Here is a 25834-nt window from a genome sequence, read left to right as displayed (position 1 = left end):
TATTGTCACTGACACCATTATGAAGATTCCTTCCATTTTAAAACAAAACATGCTGAACATGCACTAATTTTTGTTTCCCTTCTGGTAATTGTCTGACAAATGTCCATTTTTATAATGTGTTCTGATACAGAATGCCTTTTGGAGCCCAAGAAGTGTACAGGCCAGTTCAGCCCCAAATAAAGAGTCCCATCTCCACCACTCACGGGTTGGCCTGCTTCTCTTTATGGCATGAGCTGTGAGCCACCAAGTCACCATATGAAGCCTCTGCCCCTTTGCTACCTCTAACCTGGGTTCCTGTAAGTCAGGTGAACAAGAAATACTCGAGTGGAGTAGTGAGGTACGCCCAGATCCCTCAACCAAGCAGCTGTGTGACTTTGGTCTCCCAAAAGCCTCAGGAAAAGAGCTGGCAGTGATGTCACTGTTTCGTGGGGCAGAGTAAGGATTAATAGAGACAATGTGGGGGCAGCTTCTAGCCTAGAAGCCTCTAGTGTCAGCTGCATTGTAGATGCTCAGTAAATGGAAGCTATTATTATAGTTTGAAGGCCACCAGAGAATGACCAAGGCTGTTCATCTATGGCTTTACACTTGACCCAAGAGTGAGCCTCATCTGGTCATAGTCAAGTGTATAGGATAGTCTTTAACCTTTCACTCTTTATTTATTTATTTATTTATTTATTTGCATACTTCCATTTCCAGTGAGGGTTTTCCCAGTGTTGGGTGAGTTGGCACCATAGCATGTAGGGGTAAAGCCTTAGTGCGCTGGTGGGGAACTGGCTGCAGAATCCCATGTCCAAGAAGGACTCTGTGTGACAGTGTGTGGGATACAGCATTGCATGCAGAGGACATGGGTAACGCTCCATGTAATGAACCCAGGACACATGACAGGCCCTTGGCAAAGACCTGCTGAACATGATCAAGCACTTTCATGCAGGGCTTTGCCTCAGTGCTGCTGCTCAGAACTGCTGAAGAGGCTAGAGTCAGCCCAGAATGATCTCCCTGCCCACCCTTCCCCTCCTCTCTCCATTACTAGGGTGCTTTGCCAGGTTAGTTGACTGGTTGGAAGGACATCTTTTCAAGTCAATGAGATATCCAAATCCTAACACCTAATAACTCAATGAACCAGACAGAATCATATCTCTTCCTGGGAGCCCCATTTTCTCTCTAGTTACAGAATAAGAATTCCACCACACCTCCCAACAGAGGGGTGAGGCGCAGAGGGACAACATTGCAGGAGCCTAAACCCGCAACTCTTTTCTTCCCTATCAACTAGCTGACTCCCTGAGGGTAGCTTAGCTTCTCCTCATCTTCAGCTGAAGGATTTGGAATAAATAACCTCACAAGTCCCCATCAGCTCTAAAACCCCACCAACTTCTGAGACAGAGACAGACAGAGATAGAGACAGTCAGACCAGAGCTGTGACTCTGTTTACAGAACTGAACAGCAGCCTATAAATGTAAGGTCCACTCCCAGTCTGGGATCAAGCATTCTGTCAACTTCCAAGGAAGTCTTATGGATGAATTCATTTAAAAAATTTCAAATAAGATAGATTCCAAAGCCTCCTTTATAAATAAAATGAAATAAAAAAATTGGGATGTGTGGCAAATGTCAAGGTGTGTGTAAGGGGTGTGGTACAGTGTGAGATTTCTTTTCCTCTTTTCTTTTTCTTTTTTTGCTGTTCTGTCCTCACCTCTGGGAAATGCTGAAAAGTGTGATAGAGGGTCGTGTGCAAATCTGCCCAATGTCAATTCCACTCGCAGAACAGTCCATCTTCTCTAGAGTATGTGTGACCTTTGCAGGTTGTCACATCCTGGGCACAGCACCAAGTGATCCTCCAAGGGGGCTGGCATGGAGGAGCGGGCCCTGGGCTGCGGGGCGGTGCAAGCGGCAGTTTCTGGGCCCTGTGCCAATCTCCAGATAATTGCCAGCAGCGGGAGAGAGGTGGTCGAGGTTGGCGGAGCCTGTCTCTGACAGATAGATTGTCCCCTTCTCAGGGAGGCAGCACCGTGGCAGCGAGATGGAGCAGGAGGGAAAGCCAGAATGCACACGGGGAGGAGAGTAACCAGGAAGAGCTGAGCATCAGAATGAGACAGAAACAGACAATGGAAGGGTAGAGAAATGGCAGAAAGAGGAGAGATGGTGATCACACAGGTAGCAGCTCACAGGAGAAAACAGACACAAAGGGTGAGACAAGCAGAGGAGGCCTCAAGACAGACAGATAAATGCAGAAACGAAACAAGAGATGAAGAGAAAGCAATCTCTGGAGCAGAGCGGCAGTCCACAGTAACCCTTGGCTGTATTTGCGGTTTTCAGTAAGAAAGATGTAGCTGCCAAAGCAACTGTATCCGTGCATCAAATGCATGCAGAGGAAAAAACGAAAAGAGAGTCTCAAATCAGCCACAGAGCTGCATTTTTGCAGTTCTGGTGGCAAAGGGGGGTTCATGAAAGCAACCAGGAAGGCTTTGGCTCCCAGTTTTGTCTCATCTCTCTATGACCCAGGGCAGGGAGGTGAATGGGCATAGGCAGAGAGTCCATGGCAGACCATGGCCTTCCCTGGCATCCCACGGCAGAACATACAGGGGCCTGGGTCTGGGCCAGAGGCCTCATTCCAACTTACCCTTCCTCATTTTTCCCTCTCCCCATGCTTTCTTGTATCCTCCTTTCCTCCCCACCTCCTTTCCTCAGTGCCCTACTTCAGGAGAACCATAAAAACCTACCTGGGACAGTCAGCCCACAGGCTTGGTCAGTCAGATACCCACTGGCCCAGGAAATACTCTCCTCAAGGAGGGGCTTTTGTGGCCAGGGGTCAAGTCCAAGGGCAGAGTAACTGGCAGGTTGGCTCGTAGAGAGGCAACTGATCAAGAGGAACAGGGTGTGGGAGACACATTACTAAATACGACATGGAGAAAACTCGGGTTGCAAATAGGACAGACCTCCACTGGGTGAGAGATGAATAGGACAGTGTTTTCTGACCTTCTAGATGCCCCCAGAGCAGTAACTAACATTTACCTCTTGAACACTTTCGGTGCCCGGCATTGGGCTAAGAGTGTGTTTTGTTTGTCAGCTCTAGGCCCATAAGGTCTGTATGATTATTCCAGTTGGCAGATAAGCCACACAGCTTGATTCCATGTGCTTGTCTCAGACAGGGCTTGCTGTTTTACACTGATTTGCACAGATTTGCCTGGGTCTTACTGTATCTGCTTTGGGTGAGTCGGCATTAGATTCAGTTGGCAGGGAAGTGCAGTGGTGGGTGATGGAGAAAAGGAGGACATAGGAAAAAGTGATGAACACAGAGAGATGGAAGACCTCACCCGGGGAACCTGCAGGCCACTCAGGGAGGAATGGCACTTGCCCCAGGAACTCACCTTGGTACAAGTTAAGAGAGACTCCCAGCTGGAGACTGCTCTGACGGCTCAGCAGAGCATGAAATTCTTTCTGAACATGAGAAGTAATGTATGAGGTCCATCTGAACTGGGCCCACAGGCATGCGTTCAAAAGGTGGGATTGTGGAATGCAGAGAGAACAAGCAGCCCAGATGGATGGAATTGTCACACAAGGGCGCAGAGGCTGCAGAAACGGACCACAGTGGGGTTACCTAATCTCCTACTGCACACGACCAACGAGGCTCTTTGAACAAGTAAGGGAGTTGCCAGAGGCAAAGCTAGACAGGTAGACTGAGCTTGGAAAATAGAGAGGGTTCAATTGGGGATGCAGTGGTCAGTGGCTGGAGATGTCTAAGCAGAAAAAGAGAAGTGGCCAAGTCTGCTGTGCAGTTCTATAAATGAACCAATGGCCTAACTCACTGATTCTCTCATTTAGCAAATATTCATCATGTGCCCACTATGCCCCCGGCCCCAGCTAGACAGATGGGCACATCATGAACAAAGCAGGCAGAGACCCCTGCCCTCGGATCCCTGATTCTGGCGAGACACAGGCATTTTATATCTCAACTGCTGACCCTGGGAGAATGTCCATGTGGGGGTGGGGTTTTCAGGGTTCAGAGCAGGCAGGAATCCATCTCTGAGAAGTCCACAGTGCTGCTGTGTAAGGACACCTGGCCTTGGGTAGTTGGGGGACAGTACAAGGGCAGCTGGGATTCGTGATGGAAGTCACTGACAGAAGGGATTCTATTAGCCAGGACTCTCTTGGTTGCAATTAACAAATCAAACTGGCTTAAGCAGTAAAAGGTGATTTATAGGCTCGTGGAGCCAAGCTCCTGAACACCGAGGAGTTAGAGCTGGCCTCATGAATAACTAGAATTGGGGGATATTGATACATCCATCCCTCAGCCCCCACTCGTGCTTTCCTGTGGCTCTTATGTCATTTCTTCAAATGGGCTGTTGTTGAGAATCTGGCATCAGCCCCGTCAGACTGATATTCTGACAGTTCAATAGCCAGAAATGAAAGTTGGCTTTCACTGTGCGACACTAATATAGGAACTGACTAGCTTAGGTCACATGCTAACCTCTCAGGCCAACATGATAGCCAGGGAGGTGAAGTTCTAGGCTGCACCCAGTCTGGACTACCTGCTCCCCTCATAGTTGTTAGAAAAGGAGGGGGAAAAACTAATAGGTGTCTACTACCATGACTGAGACAACTAAAAACTTGCTTTACCTAAGGGACAATTTTGCTGAAGGGTGACTTGAGCCACCTTCCAAAGCACATAATATTAAAGTTGTTCCTACTCAGACTGGGTTAGAAATGTTATTCTCCCTCACCCCACCTTCCCGTGCACGCAAATTATAAAATGATAGCATAGAACCATTTAGAAGGGGGAAAAACACTCTATAAATGAGCTCTCTTAGAGGAAGGGAAACAGAATCAATTTGAAGACAGTGTTGGGGGGTCAGGGAGAGGAGAGTTATTCAAAACAAAACCAGATGCCAGCCAATTCCAGGGCTCACCAGAGCTGTATCAGCAGAGTCTCTGCCCACCTTTGCAGAGCATCAAGGAGGTACTGCCTTCCCCTCCACCACCAACCTCCACCCGCACTTCCCAGCGGGATGGGGACACTTGGTCAGAGCAGTGCCTGCAGTTGGAGGCTCTTCATTAGCTGAGAAGGCCAGCCCTGCAGGAGACCCTGATTTGAGAAGCAAGAACAATTTGAAAGGATGCAGGAAGCATTAAGCCAGAACAGTTCTCCAGGGGGTAGCAGGGCTAAGTGGAAACTCCAGCAAAGAGGACCAAAGGAGGAAGGAGTGAGGCCGTCATTCAGAAAAGAAAAGAATGCTTGCCATCAGGGAAGAAGGCAACATCTTCACCAGGAAGGAGAAATCAAAGCAAAATGAAGAGAAATGTGAGCAAAAATCGATGCTTTAAAAATACACATTCATACTTCCAGAGAGAAGTTCTAGAAACTCGAGCAAGTAGAGCAGTTTGCTCCACTGTGAAGAATACCGGACTAGAAGCAGGAGCTGGGAGGTTTGGCCCACTTTCGCCAGTGTCATGCTGGGTGGTCTTGCACTCTTGACTTTATTTCCTCATTTGTAAAAGGAGTTGACACTCCACATTGTATAGAGCACAGCGTGATGTGAGGGTCCACTGAGACGGTGGAAAGGAAGCAGTTTTTATAATATTAAGCAATTCTATTGTATTTAATTAGGGCAGGTGAATACTTATGAGATGACAATTAGAAATTGGGGTCATTCTAATGAAGGAAAAGAGGAGGAGACAGTCTAAGGCTTAGGATTCAGGTAAGCTAGCATCCTGCTAAATGTCAGAAACAGAATCAATGGATTCTATATTCCGAAAAAGCATTTTTGATTGCTAAGTACCTACTATATTCTCAGTCCCTTGTAAGACGTCAAGAATAATGTAGAAGAAGTATAAAATATGATCCCTGAAGCTTATTGTCTATCTGATGAAATGAAACATGTGCAAATAAAGTACAAGTCACAGCATGAATTAAGGTAAAAGTCAAACTGAGTTGTTGTTGATAATAAACATCAGAAGAGTTCAAAGTAGAGATATGTGGACTGAGGGGTCTGGAGAGTTGCCCCTGATCTTGAAGCAGGATTTGGAGAGATATGGAGAGAGAGGGAGGAGGACAGGTAACTAAGAAGCAGGTCAGAAAGAACATAGAGTTGATATATATGCATGGCATGGGTGGAGGGGTGTTCAGTGTGCCTGAAATGTGGGAGTAACAGGCAATCACTTTGGAAAGGGCGTTTTTGTTCAGGTTGTAGAAATTCTTGATATTAGACAAAGAAATTGATTGTAAAGGAAAGTTACCCATTGGAGACCTTGGAGTAAAGCAGCTGCTCAATCAGCTGGAAGATGGATGCAGGGACATAATTCTGCATCCACAGGGGAGGTCGAGACTGGTAGCAAAATACTCAGAGAAGCCCCGAGATGCAGTGGGTCAAGTGGTGAAGAGGAGATGAAGACTAACAGGGAAAAGAATTGGCAGGCCTTGGTACCCAACCTACATGCGTAGGAAATGAAGAAAGAAGGTGGAGTAAAGGTGTCTCTGTTGCCTCTGTCCTGAATAGCTGGGTTAGTTACACCTGGGTTAGTTACACGTGGGAGAGTTATGGGCTTTGAGCATCTACTAATCATGTCATATGCACACTGGGGGTTGGAAGCAAAGAAGGTTTCCCAGAAAATGTGAAATGTTCATGAAAGTCTTATGTTCACCTGCTACCAGAGGGAATTACCAGTGTCCAGGGAGAGGAAATGCCACAGGACAAGGCAAACATGAGGAGGTATGGAGAAAAGAGTCCCTAATTTGGGGGATGTCTGTATACATGAGGAGAGGGAGATGGCTAGAGCACTAGGCAGGCTCAGAGTGTGGAGGAACCAGGATTCATGCAGCAGGTCTGGGGAGCTACAGAAGCATCGACAGGAAGGGAGACACAGTCAAAATTTTCTTAAAGCTGTTGGCGCAAATGCAAGGAGTTGAAAAGTAAAGATAATCTGCAAATGAAACATAATGTGACTCCAAAACCATTCAGAATTCTTTAAAGAAATTGCATTATTCTCTTTCTATTTATATATTTCTTCCTTTTCTTTTTAGTTTAATAAATTTTACTGCTATCTTTTTTGTTGCATAAATATTCATAGTGCTTAGAGCATTATTGTAAGTTGCAAGAAAATCCCCGTCTTTGTGTCATTTACTATTTGATATGTTGAAATCAATTTTGTCTGATACATTTATGACATTAAAATTAGGATCTATAAGTTTTTGTTTTCATTTTTTTCTGTTTTGTTTTTTGCTTATTTGACAATTTCTGGTCTTTTCAGGCCTTTGCCCATTTTTTATTAATTTTCAATGATGATGATGATGATAACCTCAGTCAGCTTTTTCACTGCTGTGACTGAAAGACCCAACCAGAACAATTATAAAGGAGGAAAAGTTTATTTGGGGGCTTACTCTTTCAGAGGTCTCAGTCCATAGATAGCTGGTTCCATTCCTTGGGGCTAGAGGTGAGGCAGAATATCATGGTGGAAGAGAGTGGCAGAGGAAAACAGCTCAGATGATGATTAGGAAGCAGAGAGAGAATCCACTTGCCAGATATAAAATATATACTCCAAAGGCATGCCCTCAATGACCCATCATCACCTCCAGCCATAACATACCCACCTCCAGTCACCACTCAGTTAATCCCATCAGGAGATTAAATCACTGATTGGACTAAGGGTCTCATAACCCAATCATTTCTCTTCTGAACCTTCTTGCATTATCTCACACATGAGCTTTTGACGGACACCACACATACAAACCATAACAATAATGATGTTTCTGCTAATTTTTACTAATACCCTTTCATACAGATTTCTATTATTTGATTCGTTACCCTTAAGTAGCAACTTTGGATCATTCACTATTTGTCACCTTCTCTCTCCCCTCACTTTTAAAGTTTTGTTAGTTTCAGTGTTTTTATCGTTTTGGTAACTCACAAATATTTACATTGTTTTTTTTCCATCATAATTGCCCCAGTTTGTTATTTGTTTGACATAATCATACATTAAATTTATTAAAAACTCACCACCAGTCTCTCCATCATAGCTTCTCCATTTTCTACTGACTGGTTGAAGTTCAGCTTCTGGTGTATTTCCAGACAAAATCCAGGTCACATGTGTGTTGCGTAATAAGTGTTTCATGTAGCATGTGTACCTGAGCAAGAGTTGCAGCATAAAAAAGGGTATTTAATTCTTAAAGAGGTTTTGTTAGCATCATGTTGCTATGGTAAGCTGTGAAACCTACTTAACTTTCCCCCTTCAGAAAGAGATTTTGTACTTACTTTTGCTTTATTTTGTCTATGTTGGTTTTTGTTTGTTCAAATGGCAAGAGGATTTCTTCAACACTGGGGTTGATATCTCTATCAATTTTTCTTGAGACAGTTTATATTTTATTTCTTATTGTTCTTTGCTTTCTTTGTAGATTTAAATACTTTATTTCTGGGAATATTTTCATCTTATTCTTTCCAATTGATTTTCTTTTCTATTTTTTTTTCCAATACTCTTCCTCAAGTCCTGCATTGATTCGTGTGCACAGACCATTTGGATCCATTTACTTCCATGTCTATCACGTTCTTTCTTGAGCCTTTTTAACCATGCATTACCACTGTGTCTTGTCCACTTCTTCAATCCTATTCTTATGCGTGTTTTGTGTTTTGAGCAGGACCTGTGCACCTTCTTGTCTCTTCTGATGGGTTCCTAACTCTTGGGATGCCTTTTGTCTCTCTTCTGCTTTTCTTCTGAGCTCTCTCTACCAGCTCATTTTTGTCTGTCAGTTGTCTTGACATTTCCACATGGAGCTTTTAATTTATATGATTTTCTTCATTATGAAAAGTTTTTGTTGTTCTGTTTGGTTTGGGTTTCCATATTTTTAACTGGTACATCATAGTTGCACATATTGATGGGATTTGTTGTTACATATTAGTACATGCACACAATGTAACAATATAATTTGGCCAATATCCCTCCCTAGCACTTCCCCCTTCCTCCCTCCTCCCATCTTCTGGTCCCTTTCCTCTATTCTACTGATCTCCCTTTGCTTTCCATGAGATCAACGCCCCCCTCACACCATTCTTTTCCTTTTTTCTCTCTAGCTTCCACATATGAGAGAAAACATATCACCCAGACCTTTGACTTATTTCACTTAAAATAATAATCTCAAGTCCATTCATTTTCCTGAAAATAATTTTATTTTTCTTTATAGCTGAATAAAACTCTATTGTGTATATATATATATATATATATATATATATATATATACCACATTTTCTTTATCTATTCATCCACTGATGGACACCCAGGTCGGTTCCATAGTTTGGCTATTGTTAATTATACTACTATAAACATGGGTATGAATATATCACAATAGTATGATGACTTTAATTCTTCAGGATGAATATGGAGGAGTGGTATAGCTGGGTCATATGGTGGCTCCATGCCTAGTCTTTTGAGGAAACTTATACTGATTTCGGCAGTGATTATACTAAGTTATAATCCCACAAACAGTGTAAAAGTTTTACTTTTTCTCCACATCCTCTCCAGCATGTATTATTATTTTTATTCTTGATAATTGCTGTTCTGATTAGAGTTAGATGAAATCTCAGGGTAATTTTGAATTTTATTTCCCTAATAGCTAATGATGTTGAACATTTTTTTTCATATATTTGTTGACCATTTGTATTTCTTCTTTTGAGAAGTATCTGTTTAGTTCATTTGCTCATTTGTTAATTGTGTTATGTTTTGAGTTCTTTATATAGTCTGGGTACTAATATTCTGACAGAAAAGTAGCTAGCAAAGATTTTCTCCCATTCTGTAGGTTCTTTCTTAACATTCTTAATTATTTTTTTTTATTGGTTGTTCACAACATTACAAAGCTCTTGACATATCATACTTCGAACAATAGTTTCAAGTGAGTTATGAACTCCCATTTTTACCCCAAATACAGATTGCAGAATCACATAGGTTACACATTCACATTTTTACATAATGCCATACTAGTGACTGATGTATTAGCAGAACATTCTTAATTATTTCCTTAGCTTTATTGGTTTGTTGTTGTTGTTGTTGTTCTATTTGTTCTATGGTAATTTTCTTGGTATACTTTCCTTTTGTTTCATAGCACAATTGAGTATATGATCTGTGTCTATTTGTTTTCTCTGATTATTACCTTCTCTTAGAGGATGTTTAAATAACTCCTCTAATGGTTTCTTTTGTATTCTGGCTCCTATTTGATTGAGATAAACTCTGTCTTTAGGAATTTTGGAAAAGTTTATAGAGGCTGTCAGTCTATGATAGCATCAAGTAAAATCTCTCTTATTCACAGGGATACACCTCTAACACAGGGTTGTTTGTATGTGCCCATGTACATGTTGACTTAGCCTTCCCTCTTTTCCAGAAAAAAAAAGAAGATATTGGCATCAAAAGACTAATTTGTATAGAAACTGTCTCCTAAGGTCTTCTTTACCAACAGACATGCTTTAGGTGGCACGTCTAAACATTTTCCTGCCTGTTCCACCTTCCCTGTTCTTAATGGAGCCAAGCAATACCTGGGATGCTTTTATAGCAGCCCATTCACCTTGGACCAGTCGTTTCCAAAAGACAATGGCACTTGTGTCATCGTTCACAAACCGGCTTTGCTTGAGGTCTTTGTTCATACACAGCTTTCAGCATTTATCTGCTCTAGGTTGAAAATTTCCAGCTTTGGGCAGCCTTTTGCCAACAAAGGTGAGGCTTGTATTTCTGTTTCACATTTTCCTTCTTGTTTTGGAATGAATTCAGCACAAGTGGGCAGGGCTGTCTTAACACAGCCATCATAAAATCATCATAAAAGGACTGTGCACCCCTGATGGTCCCTGTGAATAGCCAGTACCCAATACTGTATTAGAAAAGAGAAGGTCCTTTATAAATATTTATTAAATGAAGTAAATAAATCTAAAAATGAGTAAGCAATTTTTAAATAAAATAGAAGAGACATAACTACATTCAGAGCCTCTAAACTCATCTTTTTCATTGTACATCTTCACAGAATTAAAGTCAGAATGATTTATTTCTACCCCATTTTGGTAAGAAACATGGATAATCTATAAGCTGCAGCAGCAAGCCCTTGAGTCCTACAACAGACTGGACTCTGTCCAGATGTAGCCAGGGAGGAAAGATTCTGTGAGAACTGGAACACTGTAAGATGTGGACACTGGCGGGGCCCCTTGTGAGTTCCATGGGCCTCTGCAGCATGGTGGATGGCCTCCTAAGCAAAGCTCAGCCTGACTCAGTCAGTAGAGCTACCAGGGTAGGTCTCTCTCTCGTTTCCCACTCACAAGGGAGGGAGGCTTTGACTCAAGGAATCTATACCTTAAATCTCCTGAGAACAAGAAGTATGTTTCAGACTACACCTGTGACTTTTTATGGGGATATAATAGGCATTCGAAATATGCACATATTCATTTCTAATTTTCCTTGACTCTATAGGTAATACAAAAAAAAATGTCATACCTGCCCAAAACACTTCAATGTCTAAGCACACGACTCCTCATTCTTTTTAGACATCATCATGGAAATTTTGCTTTCTATTCTTTTATCTTGAGTCATCCAGAATTCTCCAGATTGCCCATGATATGTATACTTCTCACTACTGAGCTGACCACAGTTGGCCATCCATACCAGCCCAGACGTGTTTCCATGCAGTGTCCATACCTGCCTAGACATCAGTATTAAATGAGTAAGACAGCAGGAAAGAGAGGCATTTCCACAGTCTGCATTAGTGTTCTCTTCAGAAGCGCAATGACTGGCCATTTCTCCCCAAGTTGGACACATCAGTGATGTTTCTTTCAGACACACTCATATTACCCCCATAGTTCACCTCACCAAAGTTCCCTCTTATATACCTGAAAACCTGTGTTCACTCCCATCTAACCCCTGCCCTGGTGTCTATATGGGTTTTCATTAGGGTACCAAGCATTATAGTTTTCCAAAGCTGTCCCAGTGAATGTCTGGTGTCCTGTCCAGCTAAGCAGTTGTCCTCATCAAAAGTGAGTTTAATTGATGAATTACAAATTCTCCCATTAGTACAATGCTCAACTTTCAAAATGCAACGTGAGTCAGAGTACCTCTAGTTATATACAAAGTTCTTCTCTCCCTCACTCCTTTGTAGAAGACTATTAAGACTTACCAAGAGCAGATTATGCTTAGTGAAGCTAGTCAATCCCTAAAAAACAAATACCAAATGTCTTCTTTGATATAATGAGAACAATTATGAACAGAGCAGGGAGGAAGAGCAGGAAGAAAAGATTAACATTAAACAGAGACATGAGATGGGAGGGAAAGGGAGAGAAAAGGGAAATTGCATGGAAATGAAGGGAGACCCTCATTGCTATACAAAATTACATATAAGAGGTTGTGAGGGGAATGGGAAAATAAACAAGGAGAGAAATGAATTACAGTAGATGGGGTAGAGAGAGAAGATGGGAGAGGAGGGGAGGGGGGATAGTAGGAGATAGGAAAGGAAGCAGAATACAACAATTACTAATTGGGCATTATGTAAAATTGTGGATGTGTAACCAACGTGATTCTGCAATCTGCATTTGGGGTAAAATTGGGAGTTCATAACCCACTTCAATCTAATGTATGAAATATGATATGTCAAGAGCTTTGTAATGTTGTGAACAACCAATTTAAAAAAATTTTAAAAAAAAGACTTACCAAGAGATGGGGCAGACAGACAGGCACCCAAACCACCTGAGGATGGTTGGGGAAAGTTGATAATATTGCCAGGTAGGCTCAGAGAAGTTTGTGTGAGCCTTGAAGGAGGAACCCATCCCAAAGATTAAGAAAGAGGAGTATGACTCCCTGTCCAGGGAAAACGTTTTGGAATCATGTAATCCTTCTTCGTCCAGGAAGGGGACCACTTATGGAGGACAGGTATTTTGTGTGGCTCTCATTCCTTATTTTGTGCCTATACATCCTGGCCAATAATGCACCAGTGATCTCTGTTATTTCATTTATTTCAATGACTTTAGGTCTTGGTTTGGGTCATAATGGTGATCTATATGAGCCATCTACAGTGGGCATGGTTAATGAATCCTATTTTATTGCTTAATTAAGAATTTGAAAGTCCCGCAAATTACTGCAATTAACATGGATTTTTTTCCTCATTTATTTACTTATTTAGATGCCTGAAATTGCACCCTTAGCTTAAGCCAACAGCAGGGCTTAGAGCCTGTTAAAATACATGCCATTTATTAAAATACTTATTCTTCCCCAACAGTGGGGGCAGCAATTTGGAAATGGTGGTGGTATCTATGTGTACAAAATGTTTTGAAATGAATATCCTTTGAATTCAGCTGGTTGAGCCTGGTAATATAAAAGTTGAATTTATTGAAAACCTGTTGTGTGACTTAAATAAACTTAAGATTTTCAAAAGAGCCTGTTGTATGTTGACTTCACCTTACCTGTTTTTATTCTTTGTTTTGTTTTTGTTTCTAATTGGTTTGCATGGAAACACAGCTCAATAGCAGTGGTTAGAATTAACCAAAAATACACTCCAAACTATAGATATCAGGAGTACAAATAGGTATGATTCTACAGAAAATGACTGAGAAATAACCTATTAAAATCTTAAATGAAGCCTAACCTTTAAAAATCCAGTTATTCCACTTTGAGAAAATTATTCTTAAAATGAAGAATGTGCACCAAGATTTAGCTACAACAATATTCACTGTAGCCTCACTTATAATAAGAAAACAAATAAAATAACCAAAATGTGCAGCAATAAAAGATTGCGTAAATTTTGATACAGTCTTACATTAGAATTCTGAACAGCTACTAAAAATTGGTGGATTATTCTAGTTATCTATGACTGTGATGACCTAAAAAATAATGACTTAAAACAACAAATATATGTCATAGTTCCTGCAGGTCAGAGACTTGGGCACAGCTTAACTGGGTCTGACTTGGTTTTCTCACAAGACAGCAGAGAAGGAGTCTTCTGGGACCATAAGCGTTTCTAGGCTTGCTGTGGAGAGGAGTCACTTTCAAGCTCCTTCCCATGGTTGGGCAGGTTTTAGTTCTTCTCAGGGTATGGGTCAGAGGTGTCCTGCAATTCCTGGCCACATGGGCACTTCTGCAGAACAGTGCATGACATGGCTTCACCACAGCAAGCAAGTCAGAGGGCAAGAGAGAGTGAATTAAAGATAATCTTTTTGTCACCTAATCTCAGAAATGACATCTCAACACTTTGCCCTGTTCTATTGGTGAGAAGTCAGTCAGAGGTTCAACCAACACTCAATGGCAGTGAATTACACAATTACACAATCATGAGACCAGGAGGAGGCAGGGGTCACTGGGACCCATCTTGGGTGCTATCGACCAAAGCTGAAGTCTGTCTCTTAGCGAAAGGTATTCATAATATCTTATTCAACAAGACAAGAAAAATCACAAACAGTATGTGAAATATGGTTCTTGTCTTGTAAACTAAAACCAATTTTGTATTTTTTTTCTTTTTCTTTTTTCATGAAACAATCTAAGTGTCTCATGAGTTATTAGTAGTTAAACCTGGATGATGGAAAAATTAAGGAATTACATGTCCTGTTTCTTAATCTGTGTTTTTTGGTTTAATTTAGAATTTTTAAAAAGAATAAATGTTATTGACTTAAAAAAAAAAAAAAAAGCAGTGTAAATGCTCCTGTGTTTCTGACCTGCACTGTCTTTACAGGACTCTATCCTGCTTACTACTTGAAGACAAACAGAAGTTCACAAGACCACTGTGACTGGGGAAATTGTAAGTGTGTTCTAGAACTTGCTGCTATGATTGTGTCTTCTAAAATAGCTGTTATCACCAATAATGATACCATGAAAAACTAGAGTTAAGTTCCTCTCTGAGGTCACTGTTACCACTGAGGGACAGTGATTGGCCTGAGAAGGTAGGAAACCTGAAGATCTGTCTCTTGTGCCAGTGTCTTCCCAGCTCAATTCTCGTTGCATTCAGTCATGACCAGCATAATCACATGGCTATTTCCTCTGCAAAATTCCAAAGGGAGAGGTTCTATTTATATGTCAAAAATAGATGAACAGATCTGACACTGCTGAACATAATTGCAAGTTTGAAAAAGGAGAGGGGATGGGAGAGAAAAGATAAAGTCATTAATAATCTCCACACTTCATTAGTTTTCCTGTTTCATGTCACCAAGAGGGCCTGAGTTGGGATGCTACTAGTTCAGGTTTGGAATGACTTCTTCAGCAATGTAAATGTTATCTTAAGGTCACTTTCTGATGAAAACTACTCTATTGCCAAGCACAGATTTATTGGTTGCTTGACAGGCAGATCAGCTGCTCTATACCTACACAGAGCACTAAAAAAAGAAGCTGCTCAGGATGACCAAGCTGGTACGGAGGAGGAAGGAAGGTAGTAGTTTCCAAGATGACAGGGATTCAGACCCACTCTCATACTAGTGGGTCTCTTTTCATTGGGATCTCTAATACAATATCTGTTACAACGGGTAATAGCCAAACCTTGGTGATTTAAGTATGAATCATCTTTTTTCCCTCAAATGAGGTCCAATTTTGAATTTATCTAATTGGTGACTCAGAAACCCACCTGGCTCCTATCTGGCTTCATTGTCTTCTAAAGCCAACAAATTTTAGGTTGGATCATCTGCATCTAAGTGGTTGGTTGGGAAGGAGAAAATGGAGATGGCATGCCATTTCCTACCAATTGCGGCCTACGATTGACATACAGCACTTCCACTCCTATCCCATTGGGAGAAACCAAACATAAGGGCCTTCTCTTGATGGAAGCAGCCTTGAGATAGTTCTTTGATGGCACTCACTTCCCAAAAGCTCCAGTATGTGATCTGAGAACACACACACCATGAGCTCAATCAAGAAAAATTATAGTGTTCAAAAGTTCCTGCCGGGAAAATTCTGGGTGGGAATTCATACATCCATCATGGAGGAGGAATTAGTTGATTTATCAACCGCTCTATGTGAGGGAATTCTAATACCAATCATAGCTCCTTATCATGATAACAAGACTATAAATAAGGCTGTCCTTCACCAGAGGTTCTAGATGTGCCTGCCGATGCTGGAAGTCATAAGAACCCACTGAGGTTTCAAGACATCAGTGTTCTAGCCACTTTGGTGGGGAAGTACTAATGCTGTCAATGAGCCTTTACGAAGGCTATAACATAGCAGGTTGCTGGAAATGTCTCCAAAAAAACATGAGTGTGGCTCCAGAAAGAGGAAAAGTAAGTAACCATGGCTCTGTTTATTGAGAAAACACTGGCCAGCATCACAAACCCTGGTAGGCAGGTACAATCTGGGATTCACTTCTAGGTTTCTTATAGTTTTGTTTATCTCCATTCAGCTCATGGGCCTTCTTCAAGCTAAATTTAGGATTAATTCTTCAGTGACTTTGTTTTCTGTTGAACGTAATAGGAAGGGCCCAAGTGTTTTCTGTAACCCTAGGTTTGCAGTGTAAGTCTTTGGAGATAGGCTGGACTCTGTGTGGGGTGACCTGAATGGCCAGAAGCAATGAGCTGTAGTAGACAGAGACCTCAAGGTGGAGACCGGTCCCATCCCCAGAACTGCTCCGGACTGCTGTGAAGGCAACAAGAGTAATATGGACTCAGATGAGGCCACGTTTTCCTCAGATGTCTAATGGAGTAAATGGTGCGCACCTCTCTACTCCCTTTATTTTCTTAGGAAAATATGGAGAACTTGGGGCTCAGACAAGAAATTTTACAGTGCCTTGAGAATCACAGCATGCTAAGCAAGTACAGCAGAAACTCGCCATTATCTCTGTCCTGCTGCCATTACTATTTTGCAGCCAGCTCAGCTTTTCTTATCACAAAGCAGTTAATAAAGTGGCAACTGTGTTGTTAGCCTCTGGGAGGGCAAAGGAGCCAAGTGAGGCTCTATTTTTATCACATTTTAGTGTCCTGGTTTTCTTTCACAAGTGGATTTGGAAGTCTTTTAATTACAGTAGTATTTTACTATATTTGCTTATGACAAAATTCAGGCTAGGAACATTTTTTTAAAAAATACTAAAAAATGGAGGCTTCCCCTAAAGGCTGAGTGAATCTTTCCTAGCAGCCAGAGCACTGACACCTCTGATCCCACTTCCAAGTTTGTTGCCTACAATTTTTAACAAATTATTCTCTACATACCCCCATCACCCAGAGAAAGAAATATATTTGCAAATCCATTAGTAAAGAGAAAAGTGAGAAAATCCATCAGTCTCAGGGTTTGGTTCAGAAACTGGTCACAAGCTAAGAAGGTCAAAAGGAGTTGTGAGAATAGGAAATTTAGAAATCAACATAAAGACAGATCAGAAGAATTCAGTCAAAAAGAAAAGGATTTTCATCCCTGACCCTGGGGCTTGGCTGTTCCACTATTTCCTAAAGCATCTCAGTTAAGCTTTCCTCAGCAGAGTCATCAGAAAGTCAGGGTGGCAGTGCCTCATTAAAAGGAAAAGAAAAACAGGCACGGTGGTGCACACCTGTAATCCCAGTGGCTCTGGAGGCCAAGGCAGGAGGATCGCAAGTTCAAAGCCAGCCTCAGCAAAAGCAAGGCACTAAGCAACTCAGTGAGACCCTGTCTCTGAATAAAATATAAAATAGGGCTGGAGATGTGGCTCAGTGGTTGAGTGCCCCTGAGTTTAATCCCTGGTACAAAAAAAAAAAAAAAAAAAAAAGGAAAAGAAAAATGTTGCAAAATAGGGAATTCAGCCAATTAGAATCATAAAAATGTTGAATTGGAAGGAGTTTTGCAACATATGAACCAAAATGTCCATTTCACAGATGAGAGAATTCAGACAGGTGAGCATATATTCAAAGTTGTACAAAAGAACAAGTATTAAGACAATTCTCAAGGGAGTGTATTAGTGGCTGCTGTAACAAATTACCACAAATTTTGGTGGCTTAAAATGGCAATGAAGTTTTATTGACTTATAGTTCTGTAGGTCAAAGATCTGCTCAGGTCTCACTGGGATGAAATCCCATGAAGTAATGTGTTGATGGGGTTGTGTTTTCTTCTGGAGAGTCTGGAGAGAATCCATTTACTTGTGCTTTTCAGTTTCCAGAGGCTTCCTACATTCCTTGGCTTGTGATTCTTTTATAGTTGAACCTCTGACCACAGCTGACCACTTTTAAGATCTCATGTGATTAGACTGAATTTATGGATTTAATCACATCTGCAAAATCACTTTTGCCATATAAGGTAACACATGCACAGGTTCCTGGGGATGAGGATGTGCACACTTTTCAGTGGGGGTGGACACTATTTTGTTTACCACCGAGAAGAGAGGAAGAAGATAGTAATTCAAAAGAGAGTCAGTTGGTTGAACAAGAAATAGCTGTGGACAACTGTTGCAGATTGGGACCCTGGAAACCAGTATCTGAGATGGAGGCTTACATAGTCAAAGTAAAAATGTTCTTAGGGTCAACCCCTACAAGGGCAGGAAGGGAGAGTGGTAATAATGTGCAGTGGGAAAGGGTAGGCTTCAGGCTTGTCACAAGGCCTAGGTTGACTTCATGGGGATCCCTAGAATAGGATGGCCCTTTGGAATTGTCATGAGGAGCTGAGCATTTAAACCCTTTCCCTCTGACCTCTGTGACCACATCAAGCAGTCTCTAGGATGTGACCGAATCATCTCTCTTCTGCCAGCTTCCAACAGTTGTGTAGTAATATGTTCTTCATTTATTAAGCAGAATCCAAGCAGGTGATCACACCTGAGACTAAAGCACCCATTCCTAAGCTTCATGTATCTATGTTATAAAAAGAAGGTCAACTGTGGTGGGTTCAGAATGATACTAGATTGGTTGATCTCTCAATGTGGTCCTGGACTCACAACTTAGAAATCAGAAGGGAGAGTGTTATGTGCTTCATCTTTGGTGTAAGGCTAGATGAGATGGTGTCTGAAAACAGAGTAAGATGCATGAAAATGGGAGTAAAAGCAGGTGGGAATAACACGGGGATAGGAGATTGAGATTGTATCAGAAATGCTGTGGATTTCAGAGTTAGCAACAGGCTGTGCTGGCTTTACATCACTGAGACAAATATCTGAGAAAAACAACCTAGAGGAAGAAACCTTTATGGATTTATTTGTGGTATCTACTACCCTTCTGCAGATGTTGGGCTCACAGCTTCAGAGGTTTTAGTCCATGCTCCAACAGCTTTATTGTTCTGGATCTGAGGCAAGACAGAACATCATGGCGGAAGGCTATAGCAGAGGGAAGCTGCTCAGCTCATCTGGGAAGCAAAGGGAGAAAAGGAGGAAGGGGTGGAAAGAAGACAAACCCTTCCATGGCATGTCTTCAGTGATCTACTTCCTCCAACTAGGTCCCACCGCCTAGTAGTCTAGTCAGCTATCAATAGGTCAGTCTATCACTGGTGAGGTCAGAGCCCCCAGGATCCACTTGTTGACTAAAAGCTCCACCTCTGAAACTTGCTGCATTGGGGACGGTGCTTTCAACACAAGACTTTGGGTGAGATTTCAGATCTAAACCATAAAACAGATCATGCACTCTGGAGACTAACATCCAAACCCAAGTCAGAAATCTAGGGCTCTGTCCAAACCACAGCAGAGAACTAAGTGGCCGCTGGCAGAGGCTGAGGGCAGGGTAAGTATCATGATAATGGTTTATATCCTAACAACTTGCAGCAGGTGGTCAAAAAGAGTACAGTCCAGGATTGGCCATGGAAGTAGCTGGAAAATAGATTAAAACATCCTCTTTAGTAGAACTAAAGAAAGGATAAGAATTTAATTACCAAGGAAAAGGACATTCTGTGTTAGATGAAGCAAGTGGGCGATAGCCTTGAATCATCTGGCCCATGAATGTCACTTGGCCCAAGCCCAAGTCTGATCCTGGCACAGGAATGAGAGATGCTGCAGTCGTGTGAGTAGCAAGGGTTAGAAAGATGCAGGGCAGAGCCATATGCTCACTCCAGGGGAGGTGCTTTCACATTACATCAGGGCTGACCTCACTGTTCATTTTAACTGAATAGTGACTGCACTCAGCAAGGAGGATATAGAGACAGATTTGTTCACTTCCCTGAACCCCCAAGGATCTCACTCCCTGAGGTCAATACTAAGCATGGCCTTTGCATCTGGGTAACTGCCAGTTGTCCAGACACCATGGATTACTTGACCACTCTACCTCTCCACACACCAGTCTGCAAAACCTAAAGGAAATGATATTTAAGAAAAAGACCAACTGATTCTTTTAGAAGAAGGCAGAGACACTGTGTTGGGTCAAACATATTTGGAAATAAAATAGGTTTGATTCTCCTACAGGTCTTGATTCAAGTGGTGAGGGCAATGCACTTGGATATGTCAAACATCCTGCCTTCCTGCAAGTCATTTCCACATGTCAATGTCTAAGAACACCCATGCCTGGGATTCCTATAGGGCCTCACCTTTTACCACTCACTTTTACCCATATTATTTCTTTTGAATTTCACAATACTACTTGGAGAAGAAAAATTATTATTGAGGTTCTTATAAAGAAGAAGACATTAAGATTCAAAGCGTTTAAGTACTTAACCTTAAGTCACAAAGTGATAGTCTAAAATGGGACTCGGGCTTATGAATTTAAGCTGCCTCTAACCCCTTATCATGATAAGTGCCCCCCAACCCCTGAAGATTTTTGCATCTCAACATTGGAAGTTTGGGGAAAAAGGAGGGTCAGGAGGAAAAAGCTGAGGGGAAAGTAGTCTGAATTTCACATTGTGTCTAAGGCCATCCTGAGATCATTGCTTTGAAATCTTCGAAGCATTCTAACACTCTTATCTCAATTAATCATTTCCTCAGCCCTGTAAGGTAGGCAGAGCAGATCTGAGAGCTGAGGAAACTAAAACTCAGAGAGGCTAGGTGACTTCCCAAGGATTCCAGGCATTGGGTGGCATAGTCAGGGCTGGAACCTAGATCTTTGGAATGACTGGGATGGGAGAGAAAGCTTTGCTGAAGGAGGTAGAAAGGAAGCTGTGCATTAAAAGACTAGCCATATAATTCATATTGAAGTAAAAAGGAAAAAAATGGTCAAAAGAAGGATGCAAAGAAGAACTTACACCACTGTCATATATAAACATATATAAACCAGAAAGTCCAGAAAAAGATCCATGCCATTTTAGAAATTAGTAAATGAAGGGAAATTACATATAAGTAGGCCCAGAATGGGACATGTGACATACAATGTCACCAAAATAGGCTCTTTGTACTGGGAATTAACATCAGCACTCTATTTCATATAAAATATTGAGAATAAATTCCAGATTGATTAAAAGCTAAAGGATTTTTTTAAAGTTTTGAAAAACATTTTTAAAAAATTTTAGAAGAAAATTTAGACAAATAATTCTTATAAAATCCAATCAGGAAAAAGTTTTTTGGGGCTGGAGATATAGCTCAGTTGATAGAGTGTCTGCCTTGTATGCACAAAGCCCTCAGTTCAATCCTAGCACCAAAAAAAAAAAAAAGGACAGAATTTCTTAAGATGCCCCCAAAATATGAAGAGATGAGAGAATTTGATGATATTAGCATTTAATATTTCTCTATGGCCAAAGACACCATGAGCAAAGCTGAAAGACAAATGAGAGATTTGAAGGAGGAGCTTGCAATGCATCTGACCAACAAAAAATTAATATTGAAAACATGTGGAGGGAAAGTAGACTGCAATATCAAGAACCCCATAAAAATGTGCCAAATATGAAAACAAGCAGTTCACAGGAATGAAACAGAGATGGCCTACAAAGATATGAAGAGATACCCTGCGTCCCTAGTAATCAGGAAAAAAAAAATGTCACTCAAAGAAAATATACCCTCCCACACCTCTCTCATTGTCAAAAATTAGAAGGTTTGACATCACCAACTTTCTGTGGGATAATGGGTAGTGTCATCCAAATGGAATGCAAATTGTTATAATCCCCTTAAAGAATCATTTGAAAATATCTTCTAAAAGTGAAGATAAGCATGCCCTTTAACAATTAGTTTTATGTCTAGAATACATACCCTAGGAAAACTCTAATTCCTGTGACATGCAAAATTATTTTCATTATTGAATTATCTGTAATATTGTAAACTGGGAAACAATCTATATACTCATCAATAGGGCATCCTATAAGCAGGGGACAGCCACAGAAGTGAGCTTCGGTGAGCTGGACCCACATATCAAAAAGGATGATATTTGAAAACTTTAACTGAGTGTAAAAAAAATCAACCACAGTATCCATGTAGGCACATGTTTTAAAACATACCAAAAAAATGCCATTAATTATTTATGGACTCAAACGTATGTTTGGTAAAAGCACAAAAATGCAGAAGAATGAGAACAAGTTCAGGAAAATGATTTTTCAGGAGAAAAATTGCACCAAGAGAATACAAAGAGGATCCGATCGTACATATTAATGTTTCATTAAAATGGAACTAAAACAAAACCATAAAAAAAGATCAGTATTATAACATTCTGGGCAGTGTACATTGTGCAATCGAGTAAACAATTCAGAAGAGGAAAGAAAAACTGAGTCGCCAACTGCCTCTCTTCCCTCCAGTGGAAATGAGAAAGGCATGGGGACAGGGGCTGCAGGAGAGCAGAGCTGATAGCTTTGAAAATCATTTTGGCTTTGGATTTCTGCTCAGGCACACACACACAGGGACACAGCCCCACACACGGGGGCCATGGGGTCCTGGAAGGAGCTCCACCAAGCGAGGTAGCCAAGTAGCAACAGGGTCCTGGCTAGGCCCAGCTCCTCTAGAGCCTTCCGTGGCTAGAAAGAAAGCCCAGGGCTATCAACTGGCTGAAATGTGAAGAAAGTGTGTTTCTCTCACAAGAAGCCCAGAGGTCACGATACAAGGACAGTATGGTGGCTGTGTGATGTCCCCAGGACTCAAGCTGCTTCTGCTTTTCTACTCTGCCATCCCTAGTCACATGGGTTCCATCTCCAAGGTGACTTCATGATAGGAGATCACCACCGCAGCTCTGAGCCATCCAAATAGGAAGCAGGAAGAAGTGGGGTTGGGAGCACCAAATGGTCCCCCATCAATGGGGTGCATGCTTCTAAAAATTCCTTCCTGGAACCCCTTAACCAAAGGAGGCTAGGAAATGTTTTCTTTAATTTGATCAATAATGTGCCCAGTGAAAAAAATTGGGATTTTTACCGCCAGGGAAGAAGGTCAAAAGCTAGTTGATCAACAGCTTGTTAGTAGCTGCCATAGCCAGTAACTCTGCCCATGGATGAGAGCCTGCTTCCTTTGGACTTTGTTCTCCCATCCATGCAAGAGAGCGTATGGAGTAGTGCTGACCTCCTCAGTGATCTTTGCCTCTGGTTGCTTCACACTTGGGTCAGACTTCCACTTGGGACAATTCTACTTAAGCTTGTCTTCCCACCCACTTTCCTTCAATCCAGGAATATGTCGGACTTAGGCTTGGAAACTTTTCCCCTTCCAGAGCTTTGGTTGCCCACATAATTAGTATTCCACAATTCCAACACTTTAGGGATTGCAACTTCTCTTCCAGGTTTATCAACTGCTAGAAACTCACAAATTTTAACTTTCTACCTCACCTCCTCCAAGGAGGCCTCCCCAGCTTATGGCAGCCTCTGAGACCACTTTATCTCACTATCTATTGTCCACTGGATATTTTTCACTCCAGAGAATCAAATGCTTTTATTAAGGCTGGGTCTTAGACCTTAGGGCCTAGCGACTTGCAACTTTTTTTTTTTTTCAGAGCCTCTTCTTCAAGTAAAAACTTATGTGAAACTCCACGATAATAAAAAATGTGGAGTCAGAAGAGGAGGAAGAATCTTCTCAGCATAGTCTGAAGAGAAAATGTCCTGTCCTCATTGTATGAATGAGGACATTGCTGAATAAAGATAGAATTGACATATCTGTCCTCATATAGCTCATAATGTTGCTGATAACATCACTAGAGATAACACACTTGGTGTCAGGCACAGGTTTGAGTGTTTTATGTGTATTAATTAAACCTTGTGATAATCCAAGTCACACATCAAGTCCAGGGCAAAGCCAAGATTTTATCTAGGCCTTCTGAATCCAGAGATCAGGCTCAGAACCACTATTCCATAAGCAGTTAAGCCACAGAGCTTTATAGAATTCTAGTCTTCTGACTCAGAGACTAAAATTCTCTTCATTGATTTTCGTTATACTAGTCTATTGGTTTTATAGATTCTGGGTGTGTTTCTTAACTTTAAGTTCCTCTGTGCCTCGAATCTATTTTTCCTGCACACATTAGGCATTTGATGAGGACTTTGATAAAATATTTGTACTCTGTGAACAGGGACCAACTGCTCCTCACATAAGGCTTTGTTGGGATTTGAGTTGACCCAATAAGGATATCGTCTAAGGATTAAATAGAAATATCAAATCACATCCTCAATCATCTGAATGGAAAGCCATGTCCCTGCCACATCATGTCTGTCAGAAGAAAAGCAAGAACCTCACATGTGCTGTGCATGGCAGCTTCGAAGTCAAGTCTGGTAGGCTGGAAAGAGGGTATCCTTTGTTAGCATCCTCATTTATTTCTCCAGAAAGGAAAGAATAGGGTGGCCACTTGTAAATCCAAGCCTGGCCGTGTCTACCTTTCTTTAGGGACAATTGAACTTCACATTTTGAAGATCATCAAGTTAGTATCAGAACCAGAACATAAACCCACACCAGATAGCAAAGCTCACATTCTCTCCTATACTTCCCTTCCTCCTCCAAATCCAAAGAATATCAGCATTGTAAGGAGCTGCAGGGGGTGGCTCACTTTACTGGAAGGTGGTAGCAGTGAGGTTCATGGTGGCTAGCAGCCAGCTGATGGAAGTGAGGGGAGGTGAATCTGGATATCTTTAGTCCCAATTCTGCTGTCTCCTCACTGCTGCTTGGACTCAAGCAGGCCTTGACTTGATAGCCAGAATTCCCTCAAGGATTAGTTTAACAAAAAGGTGTGGAGTCCCAACCAGGTGCCAGGTACTATGCTAAGCCAGTAGAGGCACAGCAGGTTCAAAACAGAGTGCCTCTGTTCCCATGGGGGTCACGTTCCATTGAGACAGACAAAACCATCTTTCAAGTGGAGGTAACACGTCATATGCCCAACATGGAATAATAAACCAGAGTGACAAAGAGTAGTAGGGCAAGAAACTAGGTGAAAGGTGGTCAGAGAAGACCTACCTGTTGGCACCTGGCTCTGAGCTTGCCCAACAAAATACATTTCAACCTTGATATACACACATTGCTGCCAGGGTATAGCATGGGGCTGATAATGAGCATATTAGACACGCAGAACAGCAGACAGAGGGTTCCCAAAGAGAAAATGCAGATCCCAAAACAAGTCCCAGCACCATCACAGTCCTGCCATGGATAGTCTCACTAGCAGGGAAAGCAGCCACCAGCTAGTGTGAAGAGCAAAAAGAATTTTTAGAGGATGAGTCTGTCCCTGGAGAAAAATGGTCCAATGACTCGAGCTTGCGGAAGCTGTTCTTGCAATCTGGTTCAGCCTTCAAAAGCCTTCTGAACACCTTCTATTAGAAAGAGAACTTGAAGACCAAGATAATAATAGGAGAAGTTTATGGCAGGGAAAAAGCCCCATATGTGCTTCAAGGTCTCATTGAAAATATTTCCTACATAGGCTTGAGAGGTTTTGTCACTGGAAAAGGAGCTAAAAGAGAAATAGGAAAACTCTGTGCCTTAGAAACAATATGGAAACCTATTCCTGTCCAAGGCCCAGAAAAAAAAAACCTGTATAAACAGAAATTGCCAAATATAATCTATTGTATAACAATAGCCTGATATATCTGTACACTGTGTAGTGTAAGTTTTCTAAACGATTTAGCAATCAAATAAATCATCAACAAAGAAAATAACTGCCCAAATGCATTTCTATACTTACTACTG

General features: G+C 41.5%; 1 protein-coding gene across 3 annotated transcripts in view; it reads left to right on the top strand.

Moving 5' to 3' along the window:
* Nucleotides 1-25834, top strand: part of Slc14a2 (solute carrier family 14 member 2) — a 420044-nt gene that overhangs the window by 242774 nt on the left and 151436 nt on the right. For all 3 annotated transcript variants that reach the window (XM_078030094.1, XM_078030093.1, XM_040273485.2), the window contains one exon: nt 14663-14728. The gene's annotated coding sequence lies outside the window, so the exon portion shown is untranslated. The remainder of the gene's footprint in view (nt 1-14662; nt 14729-25834) is intronic.

Source organism: Ictidomys tridecemlineatus, chromosome 13 (assembly GCF_052094955.1).
Source record: "Ictidomys tridecemlineatus isolate mIctTri1 chromosome 13, mIctTri1.hap1, whole genome shotgun sequence".
NCBI lineage: Eukaryota > Metazoa > Chordata > Mammalia > Rodentia > Sciuridae > Ictidomys > Ictidomys tridecemlineatus.
Note: the sequence above shows the minus strand (reverse complement) of the source record. Positions and strands in the feature narration are given on the sequence as shown.